The 13,698-nt window shown below is 39.9% G+C and overlaps 1 protein-coding gene across 1 annotated transcript in view; it reads left to right on the forward strand.

Moving 5' to 3' along the window:
* Positions 1 to 13,698, forward strand: part of CAMKMT (calmodulin-lysine N-methyltransferase) — a 277,215-nt gene that overhangs the window by 210,672 nt on the left and 52,845 nt on the right. The gene's annotated exons all lie outside the window — the stretch shown is intronic.

Genomic DNA, 13,698 nt, shown 5'->3' on the forward strand with positions numbered 1-13,698 from the left:
GTGGGTTCGGATTTGCTTTTTGAATGGTTGTGTGGTGGTGATGTCATGTGGTGTTATCATGAGTTTGGGTCTATCATTCTTGGTGGTTGGGACTGATAGATGATTACCTTGCTAGGCCCCAAACATGGGACAAATCTTTATTTCCTGTTTCAGCCTATCTTGAAGGCCATCGAACAGGCAGTAGTCACACCGGTGACAGCTCATATATTTATGTAAATTACTAACAAAGAATTAAGGGAGACTGATATGCATTTCAAACTTATTAGTTTTCATCAGTCAGCCATACCCTTCTGAGATTCGAACCTGGGCTGATTGCACATTAGGCAGTTGTTTTTACCTCTTGAGCCACAGGATCTCTCTCTCTCTATATGTGTGTGTGTGTATATATGTATGTATGTATATATGTTTTCTGAGGTTTTCGTGGGTGTTTGTATGTAGATCTTTGGTCATTCGGGTTTTTCCCCACGTAAAATTGGACGTATCAGGGCAACGTTTCGACGAAATCTCATCTGTCATCCTCAGGCTGGTCACTTCAGCTTCCTTCTCCCAGAAGAAGGAAGCTGAAGTGACTAGCCTGAGGATGACGGATGAGATTTCGTCGAAACGTTGCCCTGATACCTCCAATTTTACGTGGGAAAAAGCCCGAATGACCAAAGATCTATATCTATATCTATATCTATGTCTATGTCTATGTCTATGTCTATGTCTATATCTATCTATCTATCTATCTATCTATCTATCTATCTATCTATCTATCTACACACAAATGTTATCAAACTGAAATGAACTGAAAAAGGGAGTGTTTAAGGTGAAATGGAGTATTAACCAACTCCACAAAAAAGCATGTTGGATCTAGGTGGTAGGTTGAGAGATGTATGCTTTTAATCAGAAGTAAGTCTTGTTGGCTCCCTGAATCCCATTTAAAGGGGATTCCCTTCTTGAGAAAATGAATGAAAGAGCTCATCAGATCAACCAAATTAGGAACAAGTTGCAATAAAAATTTGTCAACTCTAGAAATTGCCTTCCATCCTTACTACCGCATGTATATGTGTATTTAACCACATGACAGGATGAAGTTCACCTTAGTTAGATACATTTGAAGTCTTTCCAAAGAAATGTATTAGCAAAATACTTCATTGCAGAGATTAAAGTCTTAAAGCCCATTTCTATAATTTAGCTTAAAAACTGTAGCAAAGTTAGCATTGAAGAACTGTCCACCATTTGTTCATTGTGGTAGGCAGGATTCTTAGGGTAAATAAAGAAATCTTTTAAATAAACAATCAAAAATTCATCTAAAAACCCCCATGAAAGATAATAGCAACCTTAACTGCAGAATACAAAATTCATATAGATTTCCTTTAATGAATTTTAATGCAGAGAATTAGGGGTTAGAGTACAGAATGTTTAGAACTGAGATAGAAACTTTCCAACTCTCTATTATTAGTGAGTTCATTAAGCCAGGATCTCATTGATGATCCCCTTTCTGCCAGAATGTTTGCATGACACACAGAGTCAATTTATTTGATATACCTGTAATGGAATCTTCCATTAACTGATTCATTGTATTCTTTCCCTCACTCAGCATATTCTCTTAAAATATGATGACATTGATGAGAACATGAAAAATGAGGGATTGAATATCAGTCTGGATAGTGTTACTATATATTCATACTTCCTTTAATAACTATCAGGTATTAAATATGAATTTGTTAAATATGCAAGTCCATTCTACATGTGAATCAGATTGTATATCTCCAGAGACCAAATCTGATAAACATGCATTTCCTGCAGCCATTTCAAAAGTTAAGAACTAAGGGGAAATTTTATTATCATAATTATGTTGATTATAGATGACAGTTTGTTATATTAATCCTTTCTAATCCAGTATATTGCTGTATACTTGTATGGCACTGATTGTAAGATGCTTAGAATCAAATTATTTCAGTGACTTAAAAGTGGAAGGAAGAGAAGTGAGAGCAGAAGAAAACTTCAGATGGTCAAAGCAGCTGTTTTAGATATAAATAAACTTAAATAAAACAGAATGGGCCACTGTAAATTACATTACATGCTATTCAGGGCATGAAATCATGACACTAAAATGTCATTCTAACTGTGATCAGCTACAATACAACCCAATAAATGTTCTGCCTAAAACTAATGGATATCTCTTGAATATTGAGTTTATGTAAGCTAATGTGCTTCTTACCTATGCAGTGGCAAAAGACAGGGGACTGAGACAAACATGTTATTGTCCCATATTAATTTAACTCAATATAAGAATGGCAGGAGTGAAAAAGATGACAGCTGAAAGAGGAGGCTAAACCACTAATAATTTGAGATATTTGGACAAAATAACTTCCTAATCAAAGACAAGAATACTTAGAATAGCTCATTGTGAACATAAAAAAGTGAAAAATCTTGGGTAATATAAATATTTAGAAGATCATAGTAGTATCAAACAGAAAGCTTAGTGCAGTTACAGCCGATGGCAAAATATAAATGGCAAATAGTTTTATTTCTTGGAAGTTTTGTTCCTTGGACACAAGATGGATAGTGTGTGGGAAAGGTAAAGGAGATTAACGTTAGAGAGGAATGCAATGACAAATTTAGACAAGATAATGAAGGATAAGATTGTTTCAAGAAAGATCAATAGGCAGCAAGAAGAACTGGACCAAATAAAAATTAACATATTGAGATGACTGGCCAATGGAAACCCACATATCTTAAATATGCAATGTAGATGGATAATAAAGTAGAAAAATAACTGTTATTGGCCAACTGAGATAAATAGAAAAAGAGAAAGCCAATTGATAATGTAGATGAGTAGGATCAATGAATAGCTACAGATTATTATTAGAGACAGGTCAAGATGATACCAATGCACAGAGTATTACACCAATGCACAGAGTATGAGTAATAAACAGGGTGAACTAGAAATTCAGGTTACTGAGGGCAGATATGATATTGTTGCCATTACAGAAACATGGTGGGATGAAACCCACAAATGGAACACACAGCTAGAGGGATTTAAATTATTCAAAAGAAACAGACCAAATAAAAGAGGTGGACTTGCTCTCTATATAAGAAATAACTACATCTTTACAGAAATAGAGCACAACAATGATGAAAACTGTAAACTTGAATGCATTTGGGTCAATATAAAAGGGAGAAAAATTGCCATTGCCATAGGTGTATACTATAGGCCACCCAACCAAACAATGGAAATAGATGAACTTTTTGCTAGTCAGCTACCTAAGGTATGTAGGAAGCACATCACAATAGTAATGAGGGACTTTAACTACCCTGACATCAACTGGAAGATCAAACAGATTCCTGACAAACCTAGCAGACAACTTTGTCACCCAAAAAGTAGAGAAGGGAACTAGGGGATTAGCCATTTTGGATCTAATTCTCACTAACAGAGATGAAGTGATATAAGTTGTTGAAGCCACAGGAACATTGGGAGGAAGTGATCATGCAATATTGGAATTCAACATTATGGGAGCACAAGCAATAGAATACAGTCAAGCTAGAGTCTTGGACTTTAAGAGAGCTAATTTCAATAAACTTAGAGAGAGCTTGGGAAGGATTCCATGGATGAGAATCCTCAAGGGGAAAACAACTCAAGAAGCTTGGGAAATTTTAAAAACTGAGATAATAAAAGCCCAGTCTAGCATAATACCAACAAAGAGGAAAAATAACAGCTCTCAAAAGGAACCAGCATGGCTGCATAAAGAACTCTCTGATAAATTGAAAGATAAAAAGGACAAGTATAGAAAGTGGAAAGAGGGGCACATAACTAAGTCAGAATATCAGCAAATAGCCCAAGCCTGCAAAGATGAAGTGAGGAAAGCTAAGGCTCAAAATGAACTAATGCTTCCAAAGTCAACAATAACAAAAAAGCTTCTTTCAACATGTAAAAAACAAGAAAAAAGTGAAGGAAATGATTGGTTCATTAGTGGGTGAAAGTGGCAAGAAGGTGACAAGCAAGAGGGAGAAAGCAGAACTCTTTAACTCGTTTTTTGCATCTGTCTTTACACAGAGGGAAAAAACAGAGCAACCTATCAAAAATAGTGCCATAAAAAACAGAATAGAAACACAGGTTAAGACAGGCAAGAAAATGGTAAGTGAGCACCTGTCCAGCCTAGACAAGTTCAAATCACCAGGACCAGATGGATTACACCCCAAGGTTCTCAAGGAACTGGTGGATGTGGTCTCAGAACCACTGAACTATCTTTTTCGAAGATCCTGGGGAACTACCAGAGGATTGGAAAAGAGCTGATGTAGTTCCCATCTTCAAAAAAGGAAAAAATTAGATCCAGGAAATTACAGACCTATCAGCCTGACCTCAATAACTGGGAAGATTCTGGAAAAGATAATTAAACAACGAATCAGCGAGCATCTAGAGGCAAACAAAATCATTACTAAAAGTCAACATGGGTTTGTCAAAAACAGATCATGCAAGACAAATCTTATTGCATTCTTTGACCAAGTGACAAAATTAGTGGACCAGAGGAATGTTGTGGATATAATTTACTTGGACTTCAGTAAGGCATTTGATAAAGTAGATCACAACCTACTACTTGATAAGATAGAAACATGCGGGTTAGACAGCACCACCACCAGATGGATTTGTAGCTGGCTGACCGGCCGTACTCAGCATGTGGTCCTCAATGGAACCGCATCTACATGGAAGGAAGTGTATAGTGGGGTGCCCCAGGGTTCTGTTCTGGGCCCAGTGGTGTTTAACATCTTCATCAACGATTTGGACAAAGGGATAGATGGGCAACTCATCAAATTTGCAGACGACACCAAGCTGGCAGGAATAGCCAACACTCCAGAAGACAGGCTTAAGATACAGGAGGATCTGGACAGACTCGAACACTGGGCGCTATCTAACAAAATGAAATTCAATGAAAAAAGTAAGGTTCTACATTTAGTCATTAAAAACCAAATGTACAGACTCTGGAACACGAGTAACTGCACATGGCGGCAGCAGAGGAAGAGACAGGAGGACTGCTGGAAAGGTGAGTGGATTGGTCAGATGGGGCATGCGGGTGTGGTGGTGGTGTTTCTGAGCATCCTATGGAGTCTTGGGTGCTGCCAGACCCTCTCCTTCTTTTCCCCCTTCTCTCTCTCTCTCTCTCTCTCTCTCTCTCTCTCTCTGTGTGTGTGTGTGTGTGTGTGTGTTTGTGTGTCAGACCCGTGAACAGCTGGTAGGGAGGCGGCAGTCCAGCATTTTCCCCCCTCTCGTTTGTGTGTGTGTGCGTGTGTGTGTCAGACCCACGGAGAATGGCTAGTACGGAGGCGGCAGTCCAGCATCATTCCCCCCTCTTGTCTTGTTTGTGTGTGTAGGACCCACGGGGAATGGCAGGTAGGGAGGCGGCAGTCCGGCGTTCCCCCCCTCATTTGTGTCTCTGTGTGTGTGTGTGTGTGTGTGTGACCTGCAAGGAATGGCTGGTAGGGAGGTGGTGGTCTGGCGTTTCCCCCCCTCCTGTGTGTGAGTCGGGCCCACGGGGCTCAACACACACAGAAACGCAAATACCGGACTGCCGCCGCCTCTACCAGCTGTTCTGCTTGGGTCTGACACACAGACACAGGAGGGAGGTAAACTACGCCAGACAGCCACCTCCCTAGCAGACCTCCTCTGCAGGATGTGCTGCCAGGAAGCCAGGCTGCCCGATGAGCAGACCGTGGCCCAATGGCTGAGGCTGGGCCAGCTCCGGGATGCCACCAAAATTTTGTTTACTTTGCCTGGACATACCGCTGCTCCTGCTGCCACAGCCACCAAAGATGGACATTGTGGTGGATCCCCGCTGGCGGGGGTTTCCCATATTCTGCGATCCCTTGGCAGTCAGACATAATAGCGTGCAAGCACAGCACTACCAGTCCCATCTGCTGCCTCCTTGTGAAGTAAACTGGACAGGGAGTCGAGAAGTGCCCGCCCGCTGCCACCAAGGGAGGCCGCACCTGCCATTGGCTTCTCCTGCAGCAGATGCTGGGCTAGACAAGCCAGGATGGATGGAAGTGGGGGCAGGGAAAGTTGCTGGCTGTGCCATGCAGTTCCCACTTGGCCCGGGAGTTTGTGCGGGACTGGCGGAGCTGGGAGCCGAGGCGCAAGAGATATGTAAGCTGATGCCGGCTGGCAAGTGTGGTGCACGGTCTGGGACGAAGGGCTCTTTTTGTGTCCACGCCTTTCCTTGGCTGAGCTTCACAGGCTGAAGCTTCTCCTCAGAGTCCTCGCCCTCCCAGCCCAGAAGGCAGAGTGACGAGTCCGGTCTCCCGTCAAGTCCCAGGTCTAATCAGCTTCCCCCAGCTTACACCCGCCTGAAGGGGTGGGGAGGGATGTCTGGCCTAACAGTTTGACCGCGCACAGCTTTCCCTGGAAAGGCCAGCCCTGGAGCTGGCGAGCTTCGCCGTCCTAGCATGGAAAGTAGCTGGCGTAGGGCGAAGTGGGGGGAGGGGGTTGCTCGGAAGCATTGAAGCACCAGAACCTAGGCATGGAGCTTGTTTTTAGGGTGTGGTGGGGAGCTTTTTTGTTGGAAAAGTTGGAAGGGGAGGGGATGATTAAGGAAAGGAAGGGCTTGCCGTCTTTGGCGGCTGTGGCAGCAGGAGCAGCAACAGGAAGGCGGCGGCGGCTGTTGGGGCGGCCTAGTGCCCTCACTGTGCCCAGCAGGCAGTATTTGGCAAGCGGGCGTGGGTGATGTGCCGGCAACTCCCGCCCCTCCAAGTACCAGGAGGTGCTGCCCAGACACACCGCTGCTCCTACCACCACAGCCGCCAAAGACGGCAAGCCCTTCCTTTCCTTAATCATCCCCTTGGCGGTGCTGCCTGGACGCACCACTGTTCCTGCTGCCAAAGATGGCAAGCGCAGCGGTTCCCAATCTTTGCTTTTTCACTCTTCAATTAAGTTTTCTGTTGTGTGCATGCACGAGCACGCGCATGCACACGTGCTTTTTATTGCTCCCATTTTTTTGCTTTTGTGAAAGAACCGGTTCCGAGTGGCTCTTTGTCCCATTCATGTTGGCGACCCCTGCTCTGGAAAAGAGTACAGAGAAGAGCAACAAAGAAGATTAGGGGACTGGAGGCTAAAACATATAAGGAACGGCTGCTGGAATTGGGTATGTCTAGTTTAATGAAGAGAAGGACTAGGGGTGACATGATAGCAGTGTTCCAATACTGTATCTCAGGGGCTGCCACAAAGAAGAGGGAGTCAAGCTATTCTCCAAAGCGCCCAAAGGCAGGACAAAAAGCAACGGATGGAAACTAACCAAGGAGAGAAGCAACCTAGAACTAAGGAGAAACTTCCTGACAGTTAGAACAATTAACCAGTGGAACAACCTGCCTCCAGAAGCGGTGAATGCTCCAACACTGGAAGTTTTTAAAAAGAGACTGGACAGCCATTTGTCTGAAATGTTATAGGGTTTCCTGCCTGAGCAAGTGGTTGGACTAGATGACCTCCAAGGTCCCTTCCAACTTTACTATTATGATTATGATTATATTATTTGTCCATGAAATCACAGAATGATTTGATACCTAAGCAACTAGGTTTAGTGAATTTATTTTTAATAGATAAACATAACCCACATTTCTACTTCCTCCCTTTCAAGTGATATTACTATGATACACCACATTACCTACAACCTGCAGTACTTTACTGAATCACCTCAAATTTTTAAGCCCATAATTTGGTGGAGTACCTGATTTCAGTTTTGTATCCAGAGGTTCAGATGGCAGCTTTAGCCAAAATATCTCCTTGTTAAGTTCAAGCAACTCATCTTCCATTACTAATAAGATCTAATATGGTCATGGTAACACGCACCTTATGTACATCTAGAAGGAAATAACTGCAATGAACTCTTTTAGATCCAGAACCCAAAACAGGGTGAACAGTGGTTGGCACTCACTTTTGCCACACACAAATATTGTATGTAGTTTTGGATCATTTTCCTCAATAAATCAATGAACAAATGTCTCATTTGTTTAACTGAGTTCTCTTTGTCTAGTTGGGGAACTTACGTGGAAAACAGATTGTGTTTTAGATCATATTTAGCCAGAAAGGTTGAAAATTCAAAAGGATTTACATGCTGTTAAGGACCATTCTAACATTGCTGCCCTCCTTTACATCCCAACAGTAACAGAAATCCAATTTATATGAAGACAAGAGAGAGGGCCATTTCTGCTATTGCACCTCAGCTTACAATCTTTTGTCCTGGAGGCCAGTTTGGCATTCTCTGAACTGTGTTTAAAAATATGATATAGGCCTTTTATTTCTGGCTGCTGGTTGTTTCAATTGGTGTGTAAGGAAACACTTCACAGTCCAGGTAGTGTAGTAATTCAAGGAGGCATTGCAGCAGAGAAGGGCTTATCAGAGGATTAGAGAAGGAGACAAAATGGAGAACTGTGAGAGTACTATGTCTAAAACCATTATGTAATAAAATCTTTTCAGTTATAATTTACTTTAAGAAAGGACACAATAGTTATAATAGACCAATTAGCAATGGCCCCTTCCTTTTCCTGAATGAGCTATTAAGCATTCCCTGAAATATCAATTCCTTTTTGAAATAAATCTTAACTTTATAAGACATGAACATAAATAATGTATTGTTTGTTATCTTTGCAAATTTATTTTATAGTCAACATTTCTCCCAGTATCATTTTTTCTTCAGTGTTCTGATTGGAAGTGTGATTATTTTTATATCCATGTGAAGTTTTTACAATACATCTAGCTATGACAGTTGCATTTAGAAATAGAAATGTGATTTTATTAATGAGAGGAAATATCAAATGCACAGGAAAGGTATACACAAATTTGTGTGTTACAGAAAGCTTTTCACATATAAAGAAATCTAAATAAGAAACATAAATGGAAAATGGAAGTTTATTGCAATGTCTGATATGTTTACAATTTTTCTTAAATTTCAGTGAAACTGTGTAGACTTGTTAATATAATATGAAAAAGTCATGGCTGTGGTGTTAATTAATCAACCAACCTTAATCTTGAGCATGTAAACAAATGCTTAGACCCAACATCATGTTTGCTGAAATCAAATGGAATATTAGAGAACAATGCAAAAGAGGAGAATGGCGGTTATAATGAATATTGCTTGATCCGTCTTACAAACTTTCCTGCAAATTTCTTTTCGTAAGGCTTGCCTCCCTCTTGATTTCAGAGGCAAGTGGGGATGGGGTTAAAAAAATAATCAAAATTACCTGGGATGCACTTTTGCAAGGGAAAATAGATTAGGAAAAAATAAAGCCCCTTCTCAATGGCTGTTTGTTGGGCAATTGCTCCTTATCCCCTGCAGTTATAAGAGGTTTCTGATTAAGAGCCCAATGTTTCTCACGTACCTAGTTCATTTCTTAGTAGCTATTAGCATTATTCATATAGTGTCATCTGTGTGCAGGCATTTTATAAAGAATGAGAGGGCCTGTTCTCTTTTGAAGTGGATTACAGTACAGAAAATGACAGTAGGGAGACCACAGAAGAAGGAGGAAATAAAGGCAGGAATAAACAGAAGAATATGAGATTATTGCAGCTGCATACTCCAATTTAATGGCAGTAGAATCAACTGAGTGAGTATGACAACCACACAGGCTTCTGTCAAAGCACATTGACTTGATCTACATTCATCTGGATTAGAACCACTGGGTACAATTTGGACAATGTTGGGTATTTTAAAACATCTTTTATTTGAATAAGAAATGGAAGGTTTATTAGTCCTCCCCCGGATTTCAATGAAAGCTTATAATACTTTACACAAACTGTGTCTGCATTCATTGTTTGAGATGAATGAGATCATTTCTCATTTGAATAGGTTCTTGATATAAAGATATAGTCCAACCCTTCATATTACAAAATCTAGGTCAGTTCAACAGAGTAGAAGTCAAAGTGCAAACTCCTCCACATGAATTGTTAAGCTTATCCCTATTTTGAAAGCCATCAAAGAGGATTACTTACCTGTTCAAGCAAGAGAAGCTTTTCCTTTTACTCAAATTAACAAAGATAGTCTTGCTGCTTCTTTAATGCTTTACTGGGTAACATTCTGCACTTCCATATTTGAAACCTGTTTATAAGGGACCCCTGACCACTGTTATTTTTACCTGCCAGCTTTTGGAATTAATACTGACATAGCACCTTGTAGTCCTGGAGAATAATGGAAAGAAGCAGTATACATAGCTTGTACCTGACTTAATTGGGTGGGATTTAAAGGATCCTGTCCATGATCTTCCTGCTAATGTTATTAGCAACAGCTACTAATGTGGCTTGAGTACTAACCTGAATTGTATCAGGGGCAGCAAATGTAGGCATTTCTCCCTCTGCTGGTATTTTTTGACAGCACAATAGCTTCTTGATGCACTATTGTCATTGTGTACTTGCTGCCTTTCTGCACAATACACTAACCATGTAATATTGCCAAGGTGGGAGAAACGGGCAACATTTGCAAAACTGCTTGTGTTAATATTAAATTAATTAACTTGCATGTTGGTCATTAAATAATTTAACATATATGTCTTACAAAGAAGTGGAAGATGTTTTTAAGGCAAGTCTGTCACTTCAGGCACTTTATATTTAGCACTAATAAAGAGACAAAAGGAGAATGAGGAACAAGGCTAAGAAGAGACAATATTGATCTCAAGCTTAGTTTCATTGACCAAGGTTAGGAGGAAGTAGAACAGCCTTTTGAAGGAGACAGGGAAGGTGTCCCAGAAGGCTGTATAAACACTCTGCGCAGCTTTTTTTTTAGATTCCAGAGACACTTCTACTAATATTTTGTTTTCCCTTCAAATCTGCTGCTATTTTGATCGTATTTTTATAGGTAGCCTAATTAACTCTACTCAGTAAACTGCCCAAGAATCATCGAAAGCCCAGTCTGATGTTCTTCAACAGTCCCGAGAGGAAAAAGGAAGTGTGTAAACCATGAATTAAAAAGTCTATCATTAAAAGGGGGGGCTGTAAAATGCAAGTAAAGGGTAATGTATGTTACTAAGATCAGTGGATGACATGTACTTGATGTACAATGAGAATAATCCATGTACTTGATGTACAATGAGAATAATCCAAAATTTGTAGTACAAGGTGCAATATGCAATATGTTTCACCAAGGTAAAATTTAGCTTAATTGAAAAGGGATAAATGCAGGCACTTAAGACTTTTCTTGAAAACATGATAGAAATGTATGAATAATAAATGGTAATAAATGGACTTTTTATGCCATGTGTTTGATTTGACATAAATGTTGATTTAAATATATTCACTTTGAAATGAGTGCCATATGGTTCTAAATCAGCCAATTACTTAAGTGGGATTTAACTGTAAAAGTTAAAGTGTAATCCACAAAATATTTTTTGAAATACAAGAGACCAGCTTTTCTACTGTTGCAAGCTTGACTGATCTAATGAGATATGATACCTTTGAAGCTCTGCAATTTGCAGTAGTTTGGTTTGATTTTGATGCACAACTGTTTTTCGCATATTTCAGTATTTAAATAATATCTGTGTTAGAGAATATAACAATGATCAAACGTTGTCATGCCATGACACTGGAAGAAGATGGAGAGGAGAAACTCCCAGGAAATGTGTGAAAGAGAAATAAAGAGGTATTTTTCATGTGTCTTTTTCTTCCTCTCCCTCCTAAGTTTGAATTTTAGAAGTTTGTAGAGGAAACCTTTCCAGTCAGTACTACAGCAATCGCATCCTGCATGCTCTTCCAGGAAACACAAAGAAACTGAGTTAAAGTCAGAAAACATGGGATTTCTACAGAGCCAAACTAATAAGGCAATGATTAGCTCTCTTAGCATTTTGGAACTGAGACTTGCCCACCTTGGTGTCTTAGAGGGTTGCATAGCCAGGTACTGATGCTGAATGGCAATTGACTAGTGGCCTTGTGGGAGGACCAAGCTACATCCCTGCAGCAGACCCAAGTTATACCAAAGGAGACACTAGCAATCTTGTCTTTTACACGTTGCACTGGAGTCTATGGACACTAAAGCAACTGGTGATGACCTATAAAACCCTAAATAGCTTGGGTCCAGGATATTTGAGGGAACACCTGCTGCCGGCATCAAGCTCCCTTTGTCCTGTGTGCTCCCACAGGGAGGGTCTCCTCAGGGTACCGCCGGTAAAAGATTGCCGGCGGACAATACCCAGGGGGAGGGCCTTCTCTGTGGGTGTACCGGCCCTTTGGAACCAGCTGTAGAGCTTAGGACTGCCCCTGACCTTCGTTCATTCCGCCGGGACCTGAAGACCTGGCTCTTCGAGCTTTCTGGCCTAGACTGAGAGTATTAACTGGGGTTTTAATTGTATTTTTAATTGTAATTGGGTTTTTATTTCAAGGTTAGTGTAATTATTTTAATTGTTTTTAATTTTTGTAACTTGTTGCATTATTTTAAAAAAACCTTGTGAACTGCCCTGAGTCCTACGGGAGAAGGGCGGTATATAAGTTTAATAAAATAAAATAAAATAAAATAAAATAAATAAAATAAAATAAAATAAAATAAAATAAATAAATAAATAAATTTGAGTATAAACCATATTTATTATTCATCAGTGATAACTCATGTGTTTCATCTTTCCCTTCCAAAGCTTCAGTTGGAGGTGATTTCTGGATCTAAGATCTGAATTCAGTTTGGATTTTGGTGGAATGCTTTGTGGGGCTGGGTTTACTGGCAGTGTTGCTGTTTACTCTCTCCCAAATGGGAAACATGGGACTGGGGATGGGGGATAAGGGCTTATACTAGTTTATCATAGCCCCTCTGTCATGCCAACCCTCCCCAGATCAATCGGGAAATCAATCCCATAACACTCCCATTGTCATGGTGCCTGGACGTTTCTGCCTGGTACTCAGTGCTCTATGTTCGGGTGACTAACTACCTTCTCACTATCCAATAACACCCACCTCACCTCTTTGCCTAGGGTTTTGGAGTTATAAATTTATGTATTTTTTTAAAGTTATCTTTCATTTTCAAGGTTATATTAGAACATTTCTATTATTCTACTTAGTGCATTTTTTATTTTGTAGATGTACTGTAGTTGTCTATTTCCATCGATTCTTTCTCCTTGATTTATGTGCAAATATGAATTAGGAAATCCTAAAAATGATTAAACAATTATACATGTGGACTATATAAAAATAATATACTGTATACAGAACTGTATAATTATAATGCTCTGGTAAAGAAGGATGGATGGTATGATATCAAAATACTTTTTCTTGGTCTTTTCTTGATATAAGGTAGTGCATTCTTCAGTAAAACTCTTCTATAATAGTGAATTATTCGTATCTCAATCCATTATATACCTACATGCTGATAGTATAAAGTGGGGGGAAGTCTCGAGTGAAATAAAATATAAAATTTTAAAAATCATTTTAGTAAAAACAGAATTCAGGATTAAAATAGAGCAACACTCAGTAACAACACTAAGAATTAACAAAATTGCCCATCCTGGCTGTTATTAAAAGAAATATTGATACTTGATGTGAGAGCCAGTTGCATGATGGAAGCCACATCCCCTTTTAACATGCAATACATATACATAGTACATGGTGAAAATGGGTGGGGCTTTGATCATGACATAATAGTCATCATCTTGATTTTTTTTCATCCCTTCCATCAAGCCATCCTACTTGAGGTGGGGAATGTTCTTTGACCTTTTGTGTTCTGAACTATGTTTAAAAATCCAATATAAGATCAACTT

This window comes from Vipera ursinii (assembly GCF_947247035.1).
Source record: "Vipera ursinii genome assembly, chromosome: 1".
Classification (NCBI taxonomy): Eukaryota; Metazoa; Chordata; class Lepidosauria; order Squamata; family Viperidae; genus Vipera; species Vipera ursinii.